At 37.7% G+C, this 16,631-nt stretch overlaps 1 long non-coding RNA gene across 3 annotated transcripts in view; it reads left to right on the top strand.

Moving 5' to 3' along the window:
• Positions 1–16,631, top strand: part of LOC108445414 — a 74,634-nt gene that overhangs the window by 40,090 nt on the left and 17,913 nt on the right. The window contains exons 5-7 of one of the 3 annotated variants that reach the window (XR_001860268.1): positions 3,062–3,141; positions 5,718–5,870; positions 8,912–10,445. This is a non-coding gene — a long non-coding RNA (uncharacterized LOC108445414). Of the gene's footprint in view, positions 1–3,061; positions 3,142–5,717; positions 5,871–8,911; positions 10,446–16,631 lie in introns of those variants that run through there. The other 2 variants (XR_001860269.1, XR_001860267.1) reach the window with 2 other exon arrangements.

The raw sequence follows: 16,631 nt of genomic DNA, 5'->3' as shown, positions 1-16,631 counted from the left end.
CTTTCTTTACAATCTTCGTGTTTTAAAATCCATGTGCCCCTTTTTCTTCCTGCCTGTGAGAATTGAATTAATACTTTCTTTGTGATTTCATTCCATCAAACTTTTTGTGATGTCACAAAAGATTAGATTCAGAGAAAACCTGAGAACTGATGGAAATTAGTGCTCAGGATTCTACAAGATTGAGCCCACTGAAAGAATTGCAGTCATGTTGAGGCATGATTTTCTAGCAAAAGCCAATAAGCTTTAGATGTGAAGTGGTCCAAGAATATATGAAGCATAAGGATGAATATTTCAAAATAAAATGTTTTCCAACATTTTCTCTGAAGGGTCAGCTATACAATTCCAAAAAAAATAATGATTCTTGTTTGAAAATCTAAGAATAGAAAGATTTTAAACCAGAAATGATGGTACTAAATAGCATATAATCTACAGTGTATGAACCTAAAGACATTCTACAATAAACTGGAGCTTTGTCATCATTATTGCAATAATATTATAATTATTTATTCCAATATATTTATTCAAAGATTTCTGCTTGTCTTCACCCTTTTCTTATCTATGTCTTACAAGAAAAATGATATAGAACCAATATGGCCAATGAAGCAATAAATTGCAGTACCTCATGAATATTATTTGTTGAGCCACACACGGTTTGTGTTGCAGTTTGGGCTTGGGGGATTTGTCTGTGTTTTTTGGTGAGAAATAAAATTTTCCTCTCCTCAGCAGCAACAGTAGTAACAGAGCAGAAAGGATCAAGCCATTCTGAACTTCAGTAGGTGCATTAGTCAGCCTGCCAGAGTCTTTCAATACGACAAATCTATTCTTTGTACAAACCATTCTTAGGTTCTTGCACTGAATAAGTGGAGACAGAATAGGTGCTTTCTTTTCAGACCAGTTGCGGGGAAGCTACCTTTATCATCTTCTGCTATCTAGCATGTGCTTACAGATGTCCTTATCCACTTCTCAGCAATGAAATTGTAGGAAATAATTGTTGAGAATAGGAATCCTGAGAATTTATAGCGTGCATGTTGAATCTATTTGATCTTGACAATCAGGTCAGATCTTCGTTTCACTGAGGTGTATGTATATCCTTGAAACATTTTCTCCATCTGACAGCAGCAAGGTGTACAGGAGAATGAAAGTGGGTGTCCTTCCACCAAAGGAGGGCATCCTTGGGTTAGCACAGGACGTTTGTGTATAATGGGAAATATGGAATCTTGAAAGGCTCTGTTGACCTTCATCACTAAAATGGGAAGATGACCACATCACAGATGTGACAGTTGTGTCATACTGAAGTCTGACCATGGATTCCTATATGCAAACTATGTGTGCATTTGATCTTTGTAGATACTAGCAGACTTGTATCTGGAAAAACAGCTGAGAAAATAGCGGTGTCTCAAATGGGACAACTACCTTTGGTGATGTGCTTTTATTTGATGCTTGGCACATTTTAAATTCCATACAAAACAACCTGCCTGCAGGTTGTGATGTGATATCCCTGCTACTTCTACTCTCTAACTGGATGGAATGGGTTTTCTTATCTCTTCTATTCTGTCTTCCTTTCTAGACTAATAAGGTTTTAGAAAAGGTACAGTCTTGTAACAGTGTTCATAAGCTCTTGTCACGTATCATATATTACACAAAGTCTCCTAGGTATTCTTTGATTTCCAGGTTTTCCAAACATCTCTCCCCCAGCTAGTTTTTGAATGATGATTTCTTTCAACTTGCGTTTTTCCGGAATGAATCTCATTTTGGGTGATATCCAAAGCCCATTGAGGTCAGAAGAATGTCTCCTATTGACTTTAGTGAGCTTTGGATTTGTTCCTTTATTTCCTATTTCCAGAAGCCAAATTCTGCACACCTTATTGTTTTAATAGGAATTTTGTATCAGCAGGGCAAGCAGTGTTGGCTTCCACAGTCTGATATTTTCAGACTCCTTTGCAATGTATTTCACTCTTTTCCCTAACATTTGTAATGGTACAACATAATTTACAAATATAAGTGCTGTTTATCTGTCACCATGGATAGCTAATGGAAATCTTAAGTAATACTGAGTGAATTCTGTTGCATTTGGTACCACCTCTTTCCAAACTTGATATATGTTCTTCCATTACCTTTTGCTTTGGTCTTTTAATTACTTTGCAGTTCATAAGGCTTTGTAATGGTTTGGGAAAATGTGAATCATTTGTGGGTAAAGTTTTGAAAGGCACTGTAATCAGATATGAAGTCCAGCTACAGGTTATATTCTACATATAACAACTCTTGCCCAGATTCAGGAAAGTACTTTAACATGTGCTCAAGTCTATCCCTGTTAAGACATGCAACTAGATTCTTAAATATAATTGTATAAGTGAGACTTTGATCTCAATAAAAGTTAAGGGAAACTTTATCTTCATTCCTGAATAGGGAGTTTTTTCAAACAGCGTCTTTTATATATTATCAGTTCTCTTAGATGGAAAATTCCAAACTGTTCTAAAAAGAATATTCATCACTGCATTATGGTTATCTCTGAAATGAGTGTTCTATACATCTTGCCCAGGATTTGTCATTTAAATTTAAAACTGGAGCGAGTTAAGTGGAGGGCCACCAAGATAATCAGGGATTGAAGGATTTGCCTCAGGAGGAGAAGCTGAGGCTTGTTCAACATGGAGAAGATATGGGTTTTGGGGGACCTTGGAGGATGGAGCCAGTGCTGCCTGATGGGATGATTACAGATAATAGGCAGAAGTTGAAACAATACAAGGCCAGGCTGGATTTAAGGAAAAACTTTTTTACAGTTTGGTCAGTCAAGAACAGATCAGAATCTCAGCAATCAGAACAGATTGCTCAGAGAAGCTGTGCAGTCCTTGAAGATTTTCAAGACCAAGCTGCATACAAAGAAGTTGGTCAGATCTCACAGCTGACCCTGCTTTCAGCTGGAGGCTGGACTGGATGAACTTCGTAGGTGCCTTCCAACCTGAATTATCCTGTGATCTTTAGATCCTATTAGTTTTCTACTTTGCTTATGGTTCTAGTCTGCTCTTGGTCTCTCTTTGGGTCCATACATTTTTTTTCTTAATAGCATGTATCCAATTGCTTTTCTGGAAGGAGAAGAGATACTGGAAAGCAAGTATTGGAATTCCTTGGACTTCCTTTTGAAAGGTATTAACCCTATTTCTCTCTTTGGAATTTCTTTCATTTCTCAGTACCTGCTCCTCTTGGTATACCAATTTAATTGTCAGCGGTTCAAAAATTATCTAGATAATTCTTCTATGATCTGTGGATGCATATGTCCTCCTTCCAGTCTGTATTTTTTCCTAGCTGTTTTATTAAGTACTTGTTATAAATAAATGTACCAAAAGGATTCTGCTTCTCTAGTTGCTCAGGCATATTTTCCTTAATTTTCTTGTTAAAGATTATTTTTTAAATTGTTCCCTTATTTTTCCATTTTTCCTCTTTAATGTTTTGTCAGTTTGAGTGATATTTCACAGAATCACAGAATCACAGATCCCAGAATGGTTGGGGTTGGAAGGAACCTCTGGAGGTCATCTGGTCCCACCCCCTTTCTCCAGCAGGGCCACAGTGGAGACAGTTGCCCAGGTTCATGTCCAAATGACTTTTGATTATGTTCATGCATGGAGACTCCACAACTCCCCTGGGAAACCTGTGCCATCACCCAGTCATCCTCATAGGAAAAAAGGTTTCCTGATGTTTAGATGAAAACTCCCAGGTTTCAGCTGATGCCCATTGCCTCTTGTCCTGTTCATTGGGCACCACTAAAAACCTGTACACCTTCAGGTATTTATTTACGCTAGGAACCTTCTTTACTCCAGGTTATACAGTCATCTCTGGGCATTTTTTAGTGCATGGAGTTATTTTACGATGCTTTAATTTCATACATAACAGAGAGCCTGCAAGAGTAAAGACCCGCAACTGAAGAAATCTCAAAACAGGTAGTTAATACAAACTATTCATATGCCTAGAGCTTTAGTTGGGCTGTATGTAGAATTACAGATTGACTGAGCAGACGAAGCCAATTTTTTCAGACCATGGTTCAGTGCTTTACTACCAAAAACTTTAAAATTAATATAAATTCCTCTATTAAAATTAGGTGGTTTTTTTTTTCCTGTATTTTTCCTCATCTTTCAGTAAAAGTTTTAGTTTCAGCCTAGCTTTGTCTGCAGCAGGACACTTCTGCTTTGTTTTAGTATCCCCTACAAGCGCACAAACCTCTTGAAAGATGGTTCAGGGAACATTAATCAACAGGGACATACTCTACCCAGAAAAGATAATCTGTGAAGAGGTAGTACTAGACAGGTATTGTTTCTACACAGAAGTTACTCAACTTATGGCATGTAATGGACAGACAGACCCTGATTTGGTAAGTGAATGACCGTGTTTCTTTGTCAAAAAAAAATTATAATTTGTAAAATAAAGTCATCCTAAGTGGGAACAAGAAAGACAATTTTTTGAATATCTCCTGGGGAAAAAAGAGAGATACAATTTAAATCTACTTTGGGTAGTTTGAATTGTAGTGTTTGGTTAAATTAAAGACATTCAATTTAAACATCTGCAATTTTTTATAATGTGAAAATTTGAACCTTTCTTTTCCAGATATGTCTGATTGAAATATATCTACATTTTAAAAGTTTTTTCCACTTTCCCAAGAAATGCATAAAGTTAATTTAATTTCTTTTAAGAAGGGATTCATTGAAAATGGCAGTTTTCTGGTAGAGAATTGTCTGACATATTTTTAGCATTTTGTGTAAATAATTTAACTGAAATACCTCAGTTTTCATTCTATAAGAGTGTTTATAAGGATAATTAGTTTGTATTTCTGAAACACTTAAAGACAAAGATTTCTCTCCAAATGGAATTATAAAAAATACTCTGGTAGTCTAAAAGACATCAATGAAATTCAAAGGCACTGTCAGGAATACCCTGAATCATGGATATAAATTAATAGTTGGTTTAATTAAGTAACTAAAATCTCTGTGGACTTTGTTGTTCAGAGTTATATCAGGCAGGAATTATGTACAAAAATGTGTACACACCTTGTCTTTTCCTACTTAGGAATGGCATTTAATTTCATCTGTCACTTTACCATCAAGTCATTTGGGACTGTGAGGTACTTCTATACTCTGCCTCACACAGCTTTAATTTTGACTCTCCTGGGCAATTTCAGATCATCAGCAGAAGATATAATGTTTGTATTTGTGTTTGAGGTTGCTCAGGAGCAGGCTGAACAGCAGAGATTCCATCAGAGACCTGTTAACACCTTGCGAGCAACTTCTTCCCTTCTGACAATTGGCTGCTCATTCCTTCTTTTCCTTCCTAACTTGAAAAAAATCTAATAATGCTCAAGAGGACCATTGCTTTTGTGCCGTGGTAGCTTCTTTCTTTTAAAGGCCTGTGAATTTTCCCAAAGCTCCATGGAAATCCATGACATATGCACCAGAGTATCCAAGTATAGAATTACCACACTGCAGTTACCAGATCATCTTATCCATGTGCTCCTTTGGACAAGCCTAACACATTTTTGAGACATGACCTCCATCTGCAAATCTGCATTGATTCTTTCCCATTTAAAATCTCTGTCACAGCTGTAACTCCCATCATATTGCCATACATACTAGGGTAGATTTGTTAAAATTGCAGTCTTTGTCTTCTAAGATATTTGGATACTTACTCCTTGATTCCTCCAAGTATTACATTGCTTCTTCTTTTTTTTTTCATAGAAAAAGAAGGTAAAAGTGAACAAAATACCACTTATTTTTTCTGACTAAATCATTAGCACCAGAGAGTTCATTAAAGAATGCTTATAATGAAAACCAGATTCCAGAATTGTATTTTATGCAAGGAAAACAAAACAAAATGAAGAATTGTTTAAGGTAAGGTCCTGAATTTGTACTAATTAGTTACTAACCTGTAACTAATTAAATATTATTTTCTTTATGAGATCTCTGATATTCTTTTCTGTGTTTTGATTTTCAGATACATGTGTAGGCAACTTTTATAAAAAGCAAATTAATCTAGGCTTTGGCTCTCACTCAGCTATGTCTGGCATATACACATCTGAGATCTGTAATAGAAGAGACTGTTTTAGAGACATGCACATTCACATCAGTATCATGTTTCTAAATTTCACAACAATCTTCATTTTCAGGCCTTCATATCTTGTATGTGCTAGATTTCCCTGTTGTGTCACTTGGGTTTTCTGCCTGTGGAGCACTGAGTAAAGCATCAGTAAATTCAGATGGAAATTGCCTGTGCTCTTGAGCTTTTCTGCTGTTGAAAGCGTAGCTTTAAACTTACAGAAATGGTGTAACTGCTGCCTGTTTCTAATTATTCCTGAAAAGCCAGTAAGAGGTAGTAGGAAGGGCCACTCAGGAGAATGATTCAGAGTGACCTGGAAGCTTTAGCTATTGTTCTTGGACTGATGACGTTCTCCTTGCTAAGCCTGACATCCGCTGCCCAGACCAAAGGTTGTTCTTGTGTCTGTTGCATCCTGTTCTGCCCAAGGCCCAAAATCACACTGAGGGGGGGTTCAGAGATGGTGAGGATAGTATTTTTCTTAGAAGTAATAAAAATAAGGAAACAGAAGGGGCTTAAGGATGTGTTCTATTGGTAACAACATCTGTGAAAAATTGAAATCTCTGCAGCTCATCAATGACATCAGCAGTTACCAAATATTTGAACCCATCACTGCTTCACTCTTATGACAAATGTTCAAAACTGGATGCTTGTATTTAAATAGGCTCCCGAATTTAAAATGATAATGAGTTTTTCAGATAGTGTGATGTTTAGCTGAGTTGTACCTCCTACCCATTCATTGAGATTTGTGGATATCCATCACTGAGAATTAACAACTTTACTGACACTAGGGCAACTAAATACAGATTTAAAAGTTTAACATTAGGCTAATAAATGTGTTAATATTTTCACCTATTTTCTAGAAAGTTTTCTTTTTTTATCTTAAAAACACCCACAGTGAGTAAAGCAATTTTTAAATGTCTTGGCCTGGTAGTTACAGCATCTTAGAATCATAGAATGTTTTGGGTTAGAAGGGACCTTAAAGATCATCAAGATCCAATCTCCCTGCCACTTTCCACTAAACCGCATTGCTCCAAGCACCATCCAGTCTGGTCTTGAGCACTTCAGGAATGAGGCATCCACAACTTCTCTGGGCAGCCTGTTCCTGTGTCTCACTACCCTCTGGGTAAAGAATATCTTCCTTATATCTAATCTCTCCTCTTTTAGTTTAAAACCATTCCCCCTTGTCCTGTCGCTACCTGTCTGTGTAAAAAGTTGCACTCCCTCTTTTTAATAAGCCCTCTTTAGGTACTGGAAGGCCACAACGAATTCTTCCTGGAGTCTTCTCTTCTTCAGGCTGAACCACCCCAACTCTCTCAGCCTGTCTCTGTAGGAGAGGTGCTCCAGCCCTCTGATCCTTTTCATGGCCCTCTTCTTCACTCACTCTTAACAGGTCCATGTATTTCTTGTGTAGAGGACCCCAGAGCTGGATGCAGAACTCCAGGTGGGATCTCATGTGGGCAGGGTAGAGGGGCAGAACCACCTCCCTTGACCTGCTGCCCACACTGCTTTGGATGCAGCCCAGGAGTTAAAACATACTCCAAAAGTTTAGTATTGATACAATCAAACAAACAAAAAAAAATGGTGAAGATTTCTTAAAGACACGCAGAGTAGAAGCAAAATCCTACCAAAATGAAAAGCAAGTTTATTGCTTTTCCACACTTGCTGGTAAGAGGCAGTGAGAGAGAAAAGCCCTATATGAGCTGGCTGTAAAATGAGCAGTTTCAGTATGATTGTGTTTTATTTTATGTAGACAAGCAAATACATGAACAAGTGTGTATAAAATCCTTCATCTAACTTTGATTCTTGAGGAGTCTTCATCACTTGTAGCTTCCTGGCTGACTGCATTAATGCTACTATTTAATATGGATTGGATTCTTTTCTATTTCGTTTAACACTGTTCTCGCCTTTTCTTAAGTAAATCTCACTCATCCTACCTCCATTTCTCAATGATGTGTTTATTTTCACAGTTCTCTCAACCATCTCTTGCACAGGCAAACTCACTGACCATTTTTGAGTAACTTTTGAGACCCAAGTATGTACTTTCTTCACATGATCAGCTGGTAATTTAGAATCTAGGTCTCTTCATCCTCTTATTTCCTGGCAGCTTTGTCTAAAAACTATCATGGGGGCAGCCAGTCATCCTCAAGTGCTTCGTGCAAAAGCTGATCTCTACAGAACTCAGATAATCTTTGTCTTTAGGGATCTTCTTTATTGAATGCCCATTGTCCAGTGTTATGTGCTTACCTTAAGGTATATTTATTCAGTGTGTCACATGAGCATCTGCACAGCAGATAACAGCAATTTGTGGAACTTCAGTCCTAATCTGCAAATAACTCTTTTGTAATACAAGCTGCCTCATCCCTTGTGCTCAAAAAAGAGGAGCAAACATTGAAACATACAATGAAAATGAACTGATAACTTTACTATAGCTTAGTAACTTGGATTCCTTTTTCTAATTAAAACAGAAAGTTCTTCAACAGTAGAATAAAGATTCATGTTTTTCTTATCAGGGATAGTATTTACAACTAAAACTCCTGAAGATAACCATCTCCTGTGTTAAAATGCTTTTTTTGAAGTCACTGCCAAAAGCAGGCATAAGTTGTCCCCTTCCTATGTTCACTGTTGTACCAGTGATTTCTGTGCTGCCTCTGACATACCAGACACATGGCACTGCTGGTATTCAGATAAGATGAATTATGGCTTAGACCTGATATTTCTTTGTTAGTTTTACAGTATAGCATATAATTTTTTTAAAAATATAAACCCTAATAAAAGTCTCACATAAAGAAAGCTCTCAAATGGTCATAGGCTTAATGTCCCTCCATCCTTTTTACAGGAAGAAAAATGACTAAAACTTGAAGTCAGACTCTGGCATGCTTGAATACCATATGCCTGCACTATTGAGAGACTGGAGCAGAGTATCTGGAGAAAGATGAGAGAGTGTGGGTGGCAATAGAAAAAACAACCACGACTGTAAGTTAGCAAGATAATATCCTTACTTTCTTCTGTGGGTCTCAAGAGTGATTAAAAAAACATTGGTGTTTTAAAAATATTGCTGAGGACTACAGTGTGACTCATAATGCTTCAGAGAATGGAATTCTTGGAAGTTCCACTGTAATGCCAGATTTTAGAATGGAGGGCAGCAGAGCTGCAGAGAAGTAACATGAGGCTATGTTGATGGAGAAAGAACATCTCTAATGAAATTCGAGTGAGAGAGAAAGAAAGGGAAAAGAATGGGCCTGGGGACATATGACAAGACAATTACTTATACTGAGAGCTGTTGCTTGCACTGATGGGAATGTTTCACTGCTTTTTGAGGTTTTATTGGCCAGCACGCCTGCCTACACGACAGTTTGTCATATGCACAGCAGGGGAAGATAAGTAATGTTGACCAATCAGACAATGAAAGCAATTACAAGCGAGTCCAAAAGTCCATCCTAGAGCTGACCTAAAAGTTTTGGATAAAACTTTTCTTCTTTCCTTCTTTTTATTTTCCTTTATTCTTTTGGGGTTTTCTTTGGGATTTTTGGGGTTTTGTTTGGAGTGTGTGTGAATTTCTGGTAAATTCAGTGTTTTTGTGAGGGAATGTATTGGCTAAATGTTGGGAAGCTTTCTCAAGTCAGAATAACCTTTCTGGTCAGAATAAAATAAAGAAGAATGTTTGTCATCTGGAATTAAATAGTAGCCTCACTGTTATGGCATGTACCTGATATTTTGCTTGATACTGTAACACAGCTGTTTTATATCCTCAGTAAGTAGCTCTGCTAGGAAAGTGAACAGTCCAACCATTCCCCACAAGTGCTGATCAGTACCTCTTCTCTTAAAGTTCCAAGAAAATGGTTTGCGTATTTCACAGGCTATGACACTGTCCAGGTTATGGAATTTCCAGGTTCAGATCCATGGACATGGGCTGGGCTTGTACCAAAAAGTCCCCCTTTAAGTAAGTGTCCTCACTATCTGACAGCTGAGGTAGGATTGAATTCTCCCTATTGCTTATACTGGAAGCTGAAATGCTAAAATCTAGACTTTTTAATTATTATTTTTAGGTGCATTCTTATTATCTAGGTCTTTCCTATAAACTCTAGTTTGTGCATACTATTAAATAAAAGATGTTGGTTCAGAGTTCTGAAATGTGTCAATGGCTTAAAGATGGATAATTCTGCTGTCTGGATAGAAACTTTGTATATCTTGTAAACATTTAATGATTATTTGTCTGATAATTTGCATCTAAGAAATGCAATTACTTGATATTTGGTATTTCCTCTCTGAAAAAAGAAAGCCATATAATCAGCAGGGGAGCAAATATGACACCGTTCATGTAAGTGATGGTTCTATATCACAGCTGAATAAATATCCTATGTGAACAAATAGTTGACACATTCTTGGGTGAAATTTCTTCATGTAATTTGATCGATGAAGTGTGTGGATAAATTAACTGATCATAACCAGTTCCTGAGCAATTCATGAACAGGAAGAAACACTGCAGAAGAGGGAATTTGAATAATGTGTGTTTTGTTTCATTTGAATAACAGGAAAATGTATATTTTTGAGTTGGCCAAAATGGAAAATGAAATTTTAATTTTTTTTTCCTGGAAAATTTAATCTAGTTACATTTAGAAATGAAACGTCTTAAATGAAAAAGGTGGTCTATTATGAAAATGAGCACAGGGTTTTTTTGTTTTACTTTTAGTGTTTTTATGGTATAATGAATTCTTAGTGGACTAATTTTGCAGTTTTCAGATGGATGACACATGGATTTTAACCAGGTTGAAATGGCAATTGTGTAGATTAAAAATTTGATTAAAAATTTGTCCAGCTTTCCTGGGCTTACAATCTACCACTTCCTTATTTCCCAAAGCAGCGAATTGAGAAATATTTATTCATTATGGGGTTAATGCAACTAATTTTCTCTCATATTGCCTGTCATCCAGTAAATTTCATAATATGTGAACACAGCCAGGCTATTATGATCTCAGAGTCAGCAGTACAATCTACAATGCATGATGATAGCAGGTTCTCAGATAAACAGGACTTTGGACATAATGAAAAAATGCACCAAAAATTTGAGTAAACAGCAGCAAGTCAATCTGCATCTTCTCAGTTTGTGTAGGAGATAAGTTGGAGCTGGGAAACATTTTCTGTTATGTGCATTAATGGATGTACAACTCATCCAATCACTCGGGAGCTAATACTGCACTTTTCTGTTCTATGCATAAAAAATGTCATGCCAAATGACTCTGAGTGGTATCCATAATGATGAATTTACAGCCATCAGTAAGGAGACTTCTTCGATTGCCTGCATTAAAGCAGCAGATGATTATGATCCCATCCAGTGATGCTTTTCCTTGGCCTTATTAAAAAAGAACAGCATACAAGGCAATCATACCCTTGGGTGTCTTTTGACTTACTCAAAAGTATGACTTAAGTGTTGATTTCTTTTCTGAAAAGGTCCAAATTCCATTTTGCAATGATGACACATCCATCGTCTAAAAACAAATGACATGGGAATTGCAATGAATGCCCTGATTGCTCACCTGGTAGCAAAGATAGCACCAGGTTTCAGAGACAATATTTATCTGTGCATGTCTGTCACTGCTGTGCATGGGAATAGATAATCCTCTCCCTCTTCTCATTGTCCCACAGTTTGGCCCTTATCTCACACATTTGTAATACAGTGCTGCAGTCTCTCAGAGACCTCAGTGGCTTCTTTCCCACCGTCTGGCCCTTGAACCACTGTCTTACTTCATTGAGCAAGAGGGGCTTGACAGATCTAGGAATGAGCTGTGAGACAGTGTTCAATAACTGAAAAGATAGAATAAAGCCTGATTTTCCTTTTTGTCAAGTCTCTTTTCTTGGGATTAGATTTATTAACAAAACAGAAGGTTCCAAAGTGATTTAATATTGGCACAGAATATGTGGTAAAAGGAAAAGGAGATATTTCCAGCTTCAAGCAGTGTCTGCAGGAAGTGCTAATATACATCTCTCTGGGTAGCTTCCTATCCAGCCTTAGAAAACAGATGTATTTCTATGGTACATATCAGTTTGTTTCAGTTCTACTGGTAAATCACTATGGAGTTCCTCCACACCTGTCTTTGTGTTCATGACAATGCAGTAGAAGAGTTTTACTCAGTCAGTAAAAAAAATACAAAATGCAAGGTCCATGACATTTCTTCCTCAATCTGCTCTTTTTTCTTCCATTCTGTCCCTCCCAGTAGATAACTTCCGGAATGTATAATGGCTGAATGAATCAACTGAAGACATCTCATGGGAATAGGAGAGGTCTTGCCAGTCAGTTCTGGGGAACAGTTCCAAATTCTTCTGTTGCATATGCTTACCATACCTTTGCTCTAATCAGGTAGATAGAACAGTTGACTCCTTTTGATGTCATGGTAGTTTATTTTGTAACAGATACTTCTGTCAGCTAAACACTGTCAGAGACAGATGTGCATGACCATCAAAAAAATTAGAGCCCAACATAATCATTCCAGTGGCATGTGCTCTAGGGAAGGCAATATACAGTTAAAAGGAAAAAAAAGATTAAATGAAATAGAGGGAACTAGACAACCGAGTTTCATTTAATCTCTTCAATTTCCCCAGAACTGTTCCTTATTCACCAACACACACACAATGGACGTGTTTCACTTCTGAGTGAGAAGAAATAGAAATTAACTTGGTCATTTAAAATTTTTTTTTGTATATTTATGACTTCTTGGAATAACTATTTCATTCCATAAAATGCACAAGTCCCTGCCTCTCCCTTTCCAATGTTCCAAAACCACTCTGGGCTAATTTTGATCTCTGCAATTGTATGTGTCTGTGTTAGTGGCACAGTATGTTCTCTGTGTCCACGTGCTGCAAATCTCATTGACAGCAGCCTTGCGCCCTATTCTTTCCTGATTGTCCTTCATCACAACTGGAAAGTGATCAAATAAACAGTATTTTTTCTTGCATGGAATTGTGCAACTTTCAGAATTTCTTCAGCTCAGTGTCATAGTTTTTTTAAGAATCACTTCCATTACAAGAGTTATTGTAAGTCATAACATATACATAAATTTTTATTTTTAACTTAATAAAATATATTTTTAATAAACATATATTTTAAATTTTATCCAGATGTTATGAAATTATTTTTTTTTCTTAGAAATTATTCTCGCTATCAGGTCTTTGGCACTAAAGATACCTTTGGCATAATTATGCCTACAAAGTTATATGAACTTAGAGAAAGCTCTGGAAGATGTTTAGATGCAAAACTTTTTGAATTTATGATACTTGAAGTGAGGTTCTGTGCAGTGACACCTCATTTAATTTCTGTAATGTGGTACATAATTTGAGGAATTATGCCTGATAACCTCTAGTGATTAAATGAATATACTGAATTTTGTCCACTGCGAGGGATGGACTGGGATTAGCTCAGTTGGTTAGAGCATGGTACTAGTAATGCCAGGGTTGTGCGTTTCATCCCCATATAGGCCATTCACATGCATTGAACTCAACAATCCTTGTGGGTCCCTTCCAGCACAGAATATGCTGTGATTCTGAATGTATATCCTGACTGACTCTTCAGGCAAGAAAAGCAAGACAGAAGAAAAATAGAAATATGACCCTAAAAATCCAGCCTGGGCTGCCTTGGAATGGAATGTGAAAATCTGGTCAAATGCAGACTGCTCAAGCACTAGTTGTTCATAAACCTAAGATGATGAGAGAGAGAAGATGGCCATAAAAGAATGAAAGTTTTACCATGATTCTTACCATCATTACCGTCACCTACTGAAACCCCTCATTGCTAGGAGTATCAGTAAAATCTAAATCTGTTAATAATTTTTCATAATGCCCATTACTTTATAATGGATAATGGAACGCTATTCTGCTCGGGACCATGTTCCAGTTCATTCTTGAAGACTCCAGTAAGAAATGCAGCTCTTGGACGGCTTTATCAGACTTTCAGGGATCACCTCCATGTCGGGGTAATTCTGGGCACTGGGGGATGATCTGTAGGGGGTTTAGCTACCTTGCCCCATATGGCCATGTCATAAAGGTCCTTTTAAGATAGAGGATATTTATTGCTTGAAAGGAAATGGAAGCAAGTGCTTCCATGAGCAAAGTCAGGATGAAACCATTAACTTGAAAAAGAGAGATGAAACAACATACAGGCCTGATCTTTTAAGTTTGATTGGCACAGGAACTGCATAGACCAGACTGAGGGAGCCTTACTTTTGAGGGCATAAGCCCTGAGAAGGATTCTCATGCGAAACATATTAGGTGAAGGATTTTAACCTTGTCCTGCATTGCATTTTCACCTAGGAGGTACTGAATACTGTTTGCAATTCTAGTTAAGATGTTTTTGGCCGTTGAGTGTTAGTGCATTTACCACTGTAAACCATTTCCAAAATCTCTGAAGAAGTAGATGGAAGGCCAAGAAGATGAGAAATACGTGAGTTTGTCAATTAAGTTGAGGTCATAAATGAACCCCTTTTCAAGAGGCATCATCAAACATTTGTCTGAAAAGAGAAATTTGCAAAGAGGGAAGCAGGTGTCAAATTCCCTTTTGGCAGCTGGATCTTAAAAGCAATTAGGATGAAAAGCTACCTGACCTAAAACTCAAGACGCCAAGAGGATGTGCCTTAACAAGTAGAGGGAAACACATATCGATGGGGTTTACAACTCTCATGCTGTAGGGAGGATGCAGAAAGATGAGGAAATGTGCTGACACGCCTAAATTGTGGCAGGACATAGGACACTGGCACTGGTGGTGAGGAGGAACTTGAGAATGATTTTTGAGCGCTGTATGTAAACAGCTGTCTGTCTTCCGCAGTGTGCTGTAGAAAAAGAGAGGTTTTGAACCATTAGAAAAGCAAAGGAAGTGCAATAGCCCAGATTTTGATCATAATTACACCCAGGTGGTTCTGAAGTGACTACACCCGTGTCATTGAAGTCACACCAGTGCAAAACTTGTGTGAGAACTGAATCGAGCTCTTTGTTTTCTTGCATTTGTGTACCAAAAGAGTACTCGAACAGCTCTTAGTAAATAATAAATTAATAATGATATAATGATCTCTCTTATGACTGGAAGAAGTACAGAAAAATTAGTATCAGAATAAGAATTTGCTTGCAAGATTATTTTAATGTGTCATTTCTACATTTTTATTGAATATAGGATGCTTTGCTGGACTAATTTTAATTTCTGGACCAATTAAAATTTTTATTTCAAATATCAGAAACATCCAATGTGGTCAGATAGTACATGGTGAACAATAGAAAACCTACAACATATAGCTCATAGTTCAAATGAGCAAGACCTCTGGTCTTTGCATGGCAAAATACCTTTAAATCCCCAGCAGAAAGTAGTAATGAAAACAACTAACGAACGCAAGTGCTTTTTCTGTCTCCCTGCTGTAAAGCAAATAATATTTTGGTAGTTAGTTTCATTTGTGTTTCCCCATTTGTGCCTCAGAATACACCAGATTGCAATGTTACATCACATTTTTAATGACTGGAACCATGTCCTGAGATCCCCCTCTGACCACACCACAACTTCCTTCTTTCTTTTCTCCTCCTGGCTAGAGGACTGTATGTAATTATGATGAGGACATAATTCAATTAATTATTGACAGAACATGTAATCGCCACTCAGATCTCTCTCTGATAAATCTCTCTGCGCTCTCTGACTTCTGTTTGTCATGCACCAGGGAGGTGGAAAGGCACTAAAAATGCGTTTTAAAGATAGGACGTTTCTCAATCCTTTGTATCAGTCGGAGAGGCTTCTGCTGCCCTGGGCTCTTTAGATGTACAGTGTATTGTTCTCATCTGTGCTAAACAAGTATCCCCGAGAAAGCTCAGTGGGAAGGAGGCTTATGATTCATTTTAAGTGGAGGATATAATAGGAGCAGATAACTTTGATTTGTGCAAAGGAAAAGTGTGATCTCTTTCAGGGATTCCAGGAATTCATAGCAATTTTTTCTTCTGTTGCTGATTAAAGAGAAAGTGATAAATAAGAGCTCTGTGTTCGGTTTAAAGGAGGAATGTAGCTTTAGAAAGCTGACTTATTTAGGGAAAAAAAAAATCCTGACCTCATATAGCCTTTGACCAAGATCTGCTAGTAGTAGAGAGCAAAGATGAGGCTGTTTCTGTTATTATTAAAGCCCACAGTGACCATTTCTGTCTGTATGACTGGAAAATGTCCTGGGGGCCAGGCCGGGGTGGGGATGTGCCCGGGTCTTGCCCGTAACTTCAGATTACAACTAAAGCTTGCCAAAAGCTTATAAAGGAAAGAGATAACAAGGTTAGAAAACAAAGAATGGCTTTATTGTAAAGTAAGGAAAACTAAGCTGTACAAAAACCCAAAAAGAACAAAAAAAACCAAACCAAAAAAACAACAACCATAGAAAAAGAGTAATCGCGTACACAGCGGCTACCCCTATAGCCGAGAGAGGAGCCTCGCTGGTCCCCTGCCTTTGGTTTTCACGGCACAACGTGCGTGGGGCTGGGAAAGGCGCTGCGGGGCAGGGCCAGGGCCGGGACCGCGCTGGGAGCCGCGGGCAGCAGGGCGGAGCGGGGGG

Source organism: Corvus brachyrhynchos, unplaced genomic scaffold (assembly GCF_000691975.1).
Source record: "Corvus brachyrhynchos isolate BGI_N302 unplaced genomic scaffold, ASM69197v1 scaffold1, whole genome shotgun sequence".
Taxonomy (NCBI): domain Eukaryota; kingdom Metazoa; phylum Chordata; class Aves; order Passeriformes; family Corvidae; genus Corvus; species Corvus brachyrhynchos.
The sequence above is the reverse complement of the archived record's forward strand: the minus strand, read 5'-3'. Positions and strand labels throughout refer to the sequence as shown.